The sequence below is a fragment of the Phoca vitulina genome, unplaced genomic scaffold (genome assembly GCF_004348235.1).
Source record: "Phoca vitulina isolate PV1807 unplaced genomic scaffold, GSC_HSeal_1.0 scaffold70, whole genome shotgun sequence".
Taxonomy (NCBI): domain Eukaryota; kingdom Metazoa; phylum Chordata; class Mammalia; order Carnivora; family Phocidae; genus Phoca; species Phoca vitulina.
The window spans coordinates 1091903-1102954 of NW_022589773.1; the positions used below are offsets into that span (position 1 = coordinate 1091903).

The following is an 11052-nucleotide window of genomic DNA, read 5'->3' on the forward strand; positions in this document are numbered from 1 at the left end:
TAGCTGATTTCACAATTTTCATTCCCACCTTGCCGCCCTGAGAACCTGACCTTCGCCATCTGGTTCAGCTGAGGCAGCAGCCCTTGAAAAGAAAGGCAGGATTGAAAGGGACAGGAAGTCCAAGGTCTGGGAATCTTCTGGGTGTGGCCTGTTACTGGCACAAATGCATAAGCCACACGCCTGAGTGTCCTCGTGCATCACAGGAGGACCGTGCAAAGATAAATCGCTAAGGCAAGTAGAAATCCCAGATTCTCGCAGCCAGGGGGGTCAGTCTATCCCAAGCATTTGAATTGAAGGTGAAATGTTACATAAAGGTACTAGGAAAGCATGTATTCCTCTTCTCCCCCAACCACCCCTCCCGACAAAAACAAAAAACTCTTAAAGCTTATTTTAAATAAGAATGGGCACAAAAATACTCAAATCAATAACAATAGTAGTAATAATAATAATAAGTTACTTCTTAGCCTGACTGTCCTGGACCAGAATCTCCCTCTCGGTAGGGTGGTGGGCGCTGGGGTAGACAGGTGGAATCTGACACTGTCCTAAGGAAGCAGCACCCTGCGCGGCCCCGCCGCCATGGAAACCGGCAGCGGCGGGGCGGACCCGCGGCAGGTGGGAGGGTCGGGCAGGGGCTGCCGGGAACCACAGAGGGAAGAAAGCTACTGACTTCCGGGTTCCCTTCACCCTCAAGAGCTGGGCCTCTTCCCGGGACCCGGAAACAGAAAGTTGCTTCCCAACTCTGAATGCCTAAATCTGCCAGATGATCCGAATCAGTGGATTAGAAACCAGAATCACACTGGTTAGAAACCCAGACCCCGGGTATCCATCCACTCATGGCCTGCTAAGTCAAAATCTCCGCAGCGAGGACCTGGAATCTGGATTTAACCAGGTGCTAAATAGGGTGGGGAGGCTGGGAAACACTGGGTTCGCCTGTTCTTTTTCTCAACACCCCCCCCCCCCAACACACACACACCACCTCGTAGTGGTAAAAGAATCTGCACCCAATTTCCTCACCAGCGGCTCTCAAGCTTGGGGGGAGTCCTTGGAGCTGAAAATGCAGAACCCATTCAGTTCCTTGAACTAAGCTGTTTGGAAGCGTCGCTGCTCTTTGTGGGTTTCCCACTTGGGGGCAGCCTCGTCCTTTGCTCCTGTTCGTTCCGCACAACAGGGTCCCACGTGTTTATTCCAGTTTATTTCTGCTGCAGTCTCGTTAATATAAACTGTTCTAGAAAGCGGAGTTTGGATGCAAAGAGAAATGTCTCCTTAGGAGGAATGGGGCAGTAGCAGAGCCTAGGGCTCTAAATGTGTGAAGCTCTTCAATTGCTGGTTTACATGTAGGGTTCAGAACGAAGAATCTACGCTTATAAAGCAATGTTCTCGTTGAAAATAATGCACGTAGCCTGGACGACAGATTTCTCAACTCCTTGAGCCCTTTTATTGGACAATCGAATGGGACCTCAGGAGTGATGCAGGCAGCCAGCCCAGGGCCTGGACTCTGGGCAACCATGGGCCTCACCTGCCCGCTTTCAGGAAGCGGCATGTTGGTGAAATGGGAGAAGGGCTCGCTCCTGCACAAACGGGGATCCGCATAGTATAATCCTCCCTGAGGCCAAAAACGGGACCTGTAATATTTGCAGAAGTCTGGGGAGGCTCAGCTCAATAGAGTGGGATAATCTATGGGCCTCTTGTAGCCTGTGCATTTACCATACCATAACCTGTTTATGGATCTGACTTCTGTGTTCTATGCGTCGCATATAAAGGCAGATTGTTCTAAATTAGCTTAGAATGTACTTCCTCCAATTCAGACTTCCAAATCAGAACTATTGGTAAATGAGTGCGAGGGGGCTGGGATGATTAAGGCCAACTGGGAAGACCACGAACGTCCCTTGGGATAATAAAAGGAAAGGGGCTTTCCTGCGCTAGTGTATTATGATTTCTCAAGATAAAGCTACAACAATGCAGCATTTCTTATTTCCCATGGTACCTTTTTTCTAAGAGTGACTTGAAGAGCAACTGTGCTTGCAGAACACGCTTTGGGAAACACAACTAGGGGAACTGTGTGACCTCCCCACAAAGTTTGTGTAAGGTGGGATGGTAAAGAGCTGTTGGACACTTCCGATTTTTCAGCATGGCAATGGCAAAATAGATTAGGACTGCCTTCCAGGAGAGAGATGGGAGCAGTCATTTGAAAGAGAGGGGATAAAGAATTAAATTGCTGGGGGACACACTAATGGGTATGTTTCAGGCACTTGATATTTTTTATTCCTTGCAACCACTCTCTGAGATACCAGTCTATCCCCATTTTAGAGACAAACTGACACTCACAAGTTACTCCAAAACCGTATCCAACCTCAAATAGGCAGGAAGTGATAGGGCTGATATTCGGAGTCAGATCTTCCTTAGTACATGGCAGAACCCAGCCTAGCACCACGGGAGCCCGCCAGACTTGAGCGGAACAACAGATTTTATTTCCGTGGTCAGCTCAGTAATTAATGGTGAAAAGTAGGAGCAGAGAGCAGTCAGCTCTCAAATAGCCCCCAATGTCAACTTTTGATGGTGGGCAGGAGGTAATTCTTCTTCAAAATATATGTGGTTAGGAAAAATTAGAAAATTCGCTGGAATAACATCAAAACAGTGACTTCATGACTAATAGAATTTTCATAGAGTCAGAGTGGAGAGTCAAGTTTGACTTTGAATTTCTTGGTTTCATTGAGTGGGAGAAGGTAATGCCATTAGGCTTAGCAATGGAAGAACCAGGATTTTTTATTATAAATTTTTGTTTTGCTTTTTCAAAATTTATTTATTTTTAGGGAGGGACAGGGAGATAGAGAATGCACAGGGGGCGGGGAGGGGCAGAGGGGAAGGAGAGAGAGAATCCCAGGCCAATTCCTACCCCCCAGCATGGAGCCTGGCTTGATCTCAGGACCTATGAGATGAAGACCCAAGTGGAAATCAAGAGTCCGACGCTTAACCGACCGAGCCACCCAGGCGCCCCTTGTTTCGCTTTTTTAATCTTGTTTTGGTGGAAAGAGAATAAGTTAGCCTTGGCTAGAATGAACCCAAACCCAAAGAACCTGTGGGATATTTAGGTGGACCAAACACAAGTGTGAAATTGGATCCTGATTGTGAATTGTACTAATTTGGATCCCAGATGCTACTGAAAATTATTGGCCCAATAGTATCAGCTGCAGAGAAAATGTTTGGGGGAGGGGACAGACATGTTTCAGGATACCTGAGGAAAGAGAGATTTTGAAGGTGACACAGATGGGCCTTTGAACTTTTTCTCCGTTTCCGATCTTTTCTGCCATGCTCTACACAGACGCAAAGCAAAAGCTATTTTATCTGCAAAATAGAGAATCTACATGGCAGAAATACAGAGGGATCTCTTCATGCGAAGGCTCAGTTTCTGGAAAGCATTATGACTTTTTAGAAGCCTAAGAAATTTGTCTCATGTTTCAGGTTCACAGTCAAAGAAAGGCTGAATCCCTGAAGTGAATGAATCAGTTAAAAATAACATAAAAGTCTGTCCGTTGAGCCTGCTCTTAAATGTTTGCCATCCTGTGTGTTCCTGCAGGGCTCCTATGGAAGGTCTATTTAAGCACAACAGAGATACTTTCTGGAGCTCGGGAGGCTGCCAGGTCAGCTGGTATGGCGTTCCTGCTGGAAGACTCCTCCTATCCTCAGGCTCATCCCAAATGTCTTTCAGTCCACAGAGTTAACCAGACTCAAAGCACACATGTCCGGGGAGAGAGCGCGAATTAGCCAGCAGTCCATGTCACTGTGTGAAACCGAGTAAGAAGTGCAGCTGAAACAGGAGGATCAAAGATCAGAAGCTGGCCAAGGCTCACACACTCCGCGGCTGAAAGAAAGGGCCCGGGGCTTGCTGCTTTCGTGTGTGCTTACAATGATTAACTAGCACGTATCAGAAAAGACCTGTCAGCTCTTAGGCTTCAATAACTCTTTGATAACACGCAGGACCCCATGTTCAAAAAAGAGTTTATTCCCAAAGTCATTTGTATGTCAGCTGTTTGAACCTGAAAATGCTTGATTCTCAGGACGGGTCCTCTAAATTCTTTACCCTTGTAGGCATTCATTCATTCTGTGGTCACCAGCGGATATTTAATAAGCTCCTACTGTGTGCCCAGTAGAGTGTGCAACCTATAGCAGTGAACAAGCAGACAAAAATTCTAGCTATCATGGAGCTTATATTCTCTATGGGAGGGGACAGACAATAAATAAATAAGAAATATATAAGAAAAGCATGTTGTATATGAAATGGTGACCAATACAGAAGAGAAAAGGCAAGCGGGGATGGGGATAAGAAGTGTTAGGGCATGTGGCCTCATTGAAAAGGGGACCTTCAAGCATGGACCTCAGCAATTGGAGAAGTTAATTGTGCAGTATGTGGAGGATTGGTATCCAGGGCTGAGGGGAAAGCAATGCAAAGGCCCTGTGGTGCATGTGAGGTGCACGTGGAGCATGATGGCATGTTTGAAGAGCAGAAAGAAGGCAGTGTAGCTGGAGCGGACTGAGCAGGTAGGAGAGTGATAGAAGGTGAGGTCAGAGAAGCGGTAGGGAGCCCGGCTTTACAGAGCCTTGTATTCCTTAGACTTTTTCTCTGAGATATGAGGCTGTTGGAGGGTTTTGAGAAGAAGAATGGTATGATCTGACTTCTTAAAATATTGAGATATACTTCACATACCATTAAATTCACCCATTCAAAGTATACAGTTCAGTGGTTTTAGTCTATTCAGAGTTGGGCAACCCTCAGCACTATATAATTACAAAACATTTTCATCCAACCAAAAGAAGCTCTGTACCTATTAGCAGTCACTCCCCATCCTCCCCTCCCCCAAGTCCCTAGAAGTGACTAAGCTGTTTTCATCTCTATGAATTTGCCAATTCTGGACATCTCACAAAATTAAATCATGTAATGTATGGACTCTTGTGTCTGGTTTTTCTTTCACTTGGCATATTTTCAGGATTCATTCACGGGGTACCATGCATCAGTACCTTAGTCTTTTTTGTATCTGAATGATGTGACTTTGTATGGCTATACCACATCTGTTTCTTCATTCCTCAGTTGATGAACATTTGAGTACTTTCCACTTTAGAGCTGTTAAAATAATACTATTATAAATACTCATGTGCAGATGTATAGATTTTTTATGTGTGAACATGTTTTTAATTCTCTTGGGCATGGACCTAGGAGTGCAATTGCTGGGTTATATGGTAACTGTATGTTTAACTGTTTGAGGAACTTGCCAGACTTTTTCAGAGCAGTGTACTTCAGCAATGCATAAGGGTTTCGATTTCTCCATATTCTCGCCATCGGTTTTTTTTTTTTTAATAGCCATCCTAGTAGGTGTGAGGTGGTATTGCATTTTGTTTTTGATTTTCATTTCCTAAAGACTAATGATGCTGAGCATCTTTTCATGTACTTATTAGATATTTGTACTTCTTCTTTGGAAAAATATTCATATCTGTTAACCTAAAATCGGGTTATTTGTGTTTTTATTGTTGAGATAAAATGCTTCTTCATATATTTTAGATACTAGATTCTTATCACTTGTATGATTTGAAAATATTTTCTCCCATTCTATGGATTGTCTCTTTTACTTTCTGGATGGTGTCCTTTGAAGCATAAAAGTGTTTAATTTTGATGAGTTCCAATTTATCCATTTTTTATTTTGTTGGTAATGCATTTAGCGTTATATTTAAAAACCAATGCCTAATTCAAGGTCACTAAGGTTTATGCCTATGTTTTCTTTTTAGAGTTTTATGGTTTTGGCTCTTATATCTAGGTCTTTGATCCATTTTGAGTTATTTTTAATTTTTTTTTTTTTTTTTACATGCTGTGAGGAATGGGTCCAACTTCATTATGTTGTATGTGGACATCCAGTGGTCCTAGAACCATTTGTCAAAGACTGTTCTTTTCCCCTTTGAATGTCTGGGTACGCTTTTGGAAAATCTGTTGCTCATAAATGTATGGGTTTACCTCTGGAGCCTCGATTATATTCCGTAGATCAAACTGTCCTTATGCCGGTGCACACTGTCTTGATTACTGTAGCTTTTTGCATTAAGTTTTGAAATCCGGAAGTGTGAGAATCCAACTTTGTTCTTTGTTTTGAAGATTGTTTTGGCCATTCTGAGTCACTTGCATTTTCATATGAAATTTTAGGAACACTTGCCAATTTCTGCAAAACAGGCAGCTCAGATTTTGATAGAGGTTGCCTAGAATACGGAAATCAATTTGGGGAGTATTGCCATCTTAATACTAAATCTTCTAATCCAAGAACACGCGGTGTCTTTCCATTTACTTAGGTCTTAGTTAATTTCTTTCAATGATGTTTTGTTATTTACAGCATACAGACTTGACTTCTTTTGTTAAATTTCTTACTGGGTATTTTACTCTTGTGTATTGTAGGTGGAACTGTTTTCTTGATTTCATTTTTGGATTGTTCATTGCTAGTATGTAGAAATACAATAAATTTTTTGTATATTGAGCCTGTATCCTATAACCTTGTTGAACTCATTTATTAGCTCTAATAGTTTTTTTATGTATTTGGTAGGATTTTCTGTATACAAGGTCGTATCATATGAAAATGGAGATAATTTTAATTCTTTCTTTCCAGTTTATATGCCTATTATTTTATTTCCTTGCTCAGTTGCCCTGGCTAGACCCTCCAGTACAATGTTGAATAGAAATGGCAGGAGAGAAGACATTCTTGTTTCTGATCTTTGGGGGGAAATCTTTCAGTTTTTGCTGATTCAGTATGAAGTTAACTGGGTTTTTCTTAGAAGCTCTTGACAAAGCTAAAAAGAAATTATTTTCCTAGTGGTTGTGTGTTTCTGTCATAAAAAGATGTTGCATTTTGTCAGATGCTTTATTAAAATGATAACATGATTTTTTCATCCTGTACTTTGTTAATATGTTGTATTACATTGATTTTTTTCATATGTTAAATCAATATTGCATTCCTGGGATCAATCCTACTTGGTCACAGTGTATAACCCCTACTTTATGTTGCTGGAGTCAGTTTGTTTATATTTCATTGAGGATTTGTGCATCTATATTCCTAGGTGATACTGATCTATAGTTTTCTTGTGATACCTTTATCTGTTTTTATATCAGGGTAATGAGTTGAGAAGTGTGCCTCCCTCAGACATTTTTGCAAGAGTTTTTAAGGATTGGTGTTAATTCATTTTACTGTTTGGAAGAATTCACCAGTGAAAACATCTGGGCCTGGACTTTTCTTTGGGGGAAGTTTTTGATTACTAATTCAATCTCTTTATTTGTCATAGGCATATTCACATCTTCTGTTTCTTCTTGAGTCAGTTTTGGCACTTTGTGTCTTTCTAGAAACTTATCCATTTCATCTACATTATCTAGTCTGATGGCATATAATTGTTCATAGTGTTCCCTTCTAGTCCTTTTTATGTTTTTAAGGTTAGAAGTAGTTATCTTTCATACCTGATTTTAGTAATTTGAGTTTTTCTGTTTTTTTATGTATGTATAGCTAAAAAACATCACTTTTGTTTATCTTTTCAAAGAAGCAGGTTTTGGTTTTGTTGGTTTTCTCTTTTATCTATCCATTTATTTCTGCTCAAATATTTATTATGTCCTCAATTCTGCCTGCTTTGGATTTAGTTCTACTTTTTCTAGTTTAAGGTGAAAGGTTATTGATTTGAGATCTTTTTAAATATAGGCATTTATAACTAAATTTCCCTGAGCACTGCTTTTGCTGCATCCATAATAAGCTTTGATACGTTGTGTTTTTGTTTATAGTCATCCCAATGTTTTTTCTCATTTTCTACTCCCCCCCGCTTTTTTAATATAATAGAACCATTGCTAGCATGTTTCGAGTTTCGTATTAGTTGGTTTCATCTATTTATATTTTTCCAGAGTTTAAATATTAGTATACATATCTATTATTATGGATCTAATTTTTCAAACTATTTGGAATAATTTAAAGAAGAGAAATGCCTATCCCTCTTTCCACATTGAATAGCACTATAGTAATGGCAAGGTGTGTGTTCACCTGCTCATTCTCTAGGTATCCTATGCCACCATTCATACCAGAATGTAGTTCTACCAGGGACTTGAATGAAGCCGGGGCGGGGCGGGGGGAGAATAAATGAATTGGTTTAGGCAATAATCTCATCCTTGACATCCATTGAAAGTAAATTAACAAGATCACAATTTTAAGTAATCTCATCATTTGTTAGCAATCCAAAGAAGAGAGAAAGTTGCTGAAATGCCCACCATTTTCTGAATATGGGATGGTGTATGTTTCATAGTCCATTATTAAGCTAACAGAACCTTGACCTTACTCCCTGAACATGGCGTCCCCTGGGTAATTTGCACTGTTGCTTATTTATCATTGAAGAAGAGCTACAGTAAGAAGTCATATAAGAAATAACTGATAATTAAGTAGGTCACAAGCAGCTGGCCAAAAATCATGTTTTATTGTTTTAAGAGCACTCCTTACTAGTAATTGATCTGTTAAGATTTTCTCTTCCGTCATGATTCAGTCTTGGTAGGTTGTAGACTTCTAGGAATTTATCTGTTTCTTTTAGGTTGTCCAATATGGTGGTGTATAATTGTTCACATGGATCTCTTTTGGTTCATCCCAATTTGAGAGTCTCTAGGATTCCAGGGTCTGGATGCTTGTTTCCTTCCCCAGGTTAAGAAAGTTTCCAGCCATTATTTCTTCACGTAAGTTTTCTGCCCCTTTTCTCTCTCTCTCTCCTGCTGGGAACGCTGTAATGCAAATGTTTGTCTGTTTCATGTTGTCCTATAAATTCCTTAGCCTACCTTCACTCTTCTTCATTCTTTCTTCTTTTTCTCCTCTGATTGGGTGATTTCCACTGCTGCCTGCTAGAGTTCGTGGAATTTTTCTTCTGCTTCATCTCCTCTGCTGTCGAACCCCTCTATTGTATTTTTCAGTTCAGTTGTTCTTCATCTCTGTAACTGCTCTTTGGTTCTTCCTTATATTTTTATATCTCTTTGTTGAACTTCTCACTTAGTTCATCCATTCTTCTCCTGAGCTTGGTGAGCATCTTTATGGCCATTATTTTGAATTCTTTATAGGCAAATTATTAGATTTTATCTTTTTCATTTGGGACATAATCCTCTGTTCTTCATTTTCCTTGACTCTGTGTTGGTTTCTATGCATTATATAAAATAGCCACCTTTTCCAGTCTTGAGGGAATGGCCTTGTGTTGGAGATGAACCTTAGTGTTCAACCCTTGCCTAGCTCTTGGTTGTCTCTCAAAACGTTTTGACTGTCCAAGCAGCGTACTTTATTCTTAGTGGCTCCCAGTAGTTGATGGTGTACCAAGGCCTGTCAGCGTCCCAAAAGGGAGCATCTCCATCAGCACCTATACTCAGGCTGCTTGGAAGCCAGACCCTCAGGCAGAAACTTTTCAAGTATACAAATATACTTCTTTCAGGGGAAGAATGGGAAATGGGTGTTTCTCTGTGCTCCCTCTGCCCTGAGCCCTGGGGCAATAGCCAGTTAAGAACTGTTTCTTTGCTGCTGTCCCGTTGAATCTGTGAACCCAAGCCCTGCTGGCTCCCCGAGCCAGGCGATCAAAGGGTGCCCCCTGGGTGGCAGCTTCAAAAGCTGTGCCAGCAGACCTGTGCACAAGCTTTTTTCTGGGAGATACCAGCAACCTGGAGTGAGGCAGAGGGAGAGCCTGAAGGCAACACCCACTCTCCCTCAGGCAACAGCTATGCTGATAAACTAATAGGCCTCTTTCACACAAAGACTTGGGTGGCTCAGTTTGCCGCCGCTCTGCTGTGCTCTGGGGTGTAGCTGGTTACGAACTCTCTCTCCATTAGTTATAGTCCCTATGAGACCCATAAACATAAGCCTACAGCTTATGTGTCCATGACCAGCAACTGCAAAAGGCTGCATGATTTCTTTTTTGAAATTATAAGCACCTTGTGATTTCTTCTTTGACCCACTGGTTATTTAAAAGTATGTGTTTCATTTCCACATAATTGTGACTTTCTCGTATTTCCTTCAATAATTGATTTCTAATTGTGATTGAAGAACAAATTTTGTATAAATTTTGTTGTCTTAAATTTATTGAGACTTGTTTTATGGACTAACATATGATCTATCCTGGAGGATGATCCGCATGTATTTTTTTAGAAAAATATATTCTGCTGTCATTGGATAGAGGCTTCGCTAAATGTCTTATGGTCTAATTAGTTGATAGTGGTATTCACGTATTTATTTCCTTGTTGATCTTCTGTTAGTGGTTTAGCCATTACTAAAGGGATATTGAGGTCCCCAATTACTATCTTTGAATTGTCTATTTCTCTTTCAGATCTGACCATTTTTCTTCATGTGTTTTGGGGCTTTATTGGTAAATATGTGTCTTTTGTAAATGCTATATCTTCTGATGGATTGAGTCTCTTATCCTTATAAAATGTTGTTTCTATTAACAATTAGTGTAGCCACAGATATCAGACAAGATAGACTAGACAAAAATTGTTAATAGAGGCTGCCAGCAGGAGAGGGACCTGTGTGCACACAGAGGACCGAGAAACAGGCCATGGCTGTGAGGAAGACTAATCCCCATAATGTTTGACTTTAAAAACCAGAGGGGAGCCCGGGTGGCTCATTTGGTTTGGCATCTGCCTTTGGCTTGCGTCGTGATCCCAGGGTCCTGGAATCGAGCCCCGTGTCAGGCTCCTTGCTCAGCGGGGAGCCTGCTTCTCCCTCTGCTGCTCCCCCTGCTTGTGCTCTCTTGCTCTGTCAAATAAATAAATAAAATCTTTAAGATACATACATACATACATACCAGAGGCGCTGAATTCCATGAGGTTGGGGCAGAATTCCATGAGTTTGTATAACCAGTGGGACATGGAACTTGGAGCTTTAAAAGTCAGGAAAAGTGACTCAGACACAACAGTAGAGTGTCAGCAACACACGTAAGATACTTGCCTGAAGGGTCAGGTTCTGGTAAACAGGGGACACCGTACCTATTTTGTTGAGGGGTTTTATCGTGAATGGATGTTGTACTTTGTCAAATGCT

The 11052-nt window shown here is 41.1% G+C and overlaps 1 protein-coding gene across 3 annotated transcripts in view; it reads right to left on the reverse strand.

Annotated features, from left to right (window-relative positions):
- Positions 1-1065, reverse strand: part of LOC116624789 — an 84847-nt gene extending 83782 nt beyond the window's left edge. For all 3 annotated transcript variants that reach the window (XR_004297950.1, XM_032392985.1, XM_032392986.1), the window contains exon 1: positions 1015-1065. The gene's annotated coding sequence lies outside the window, so the exon portion shown is untranslated. The remainder of the gene's footprint in view (positions 1-1014) is intronic.
- Between the last annotated feature and the right edge of the window lie 9987 nt (positions 1066-11052).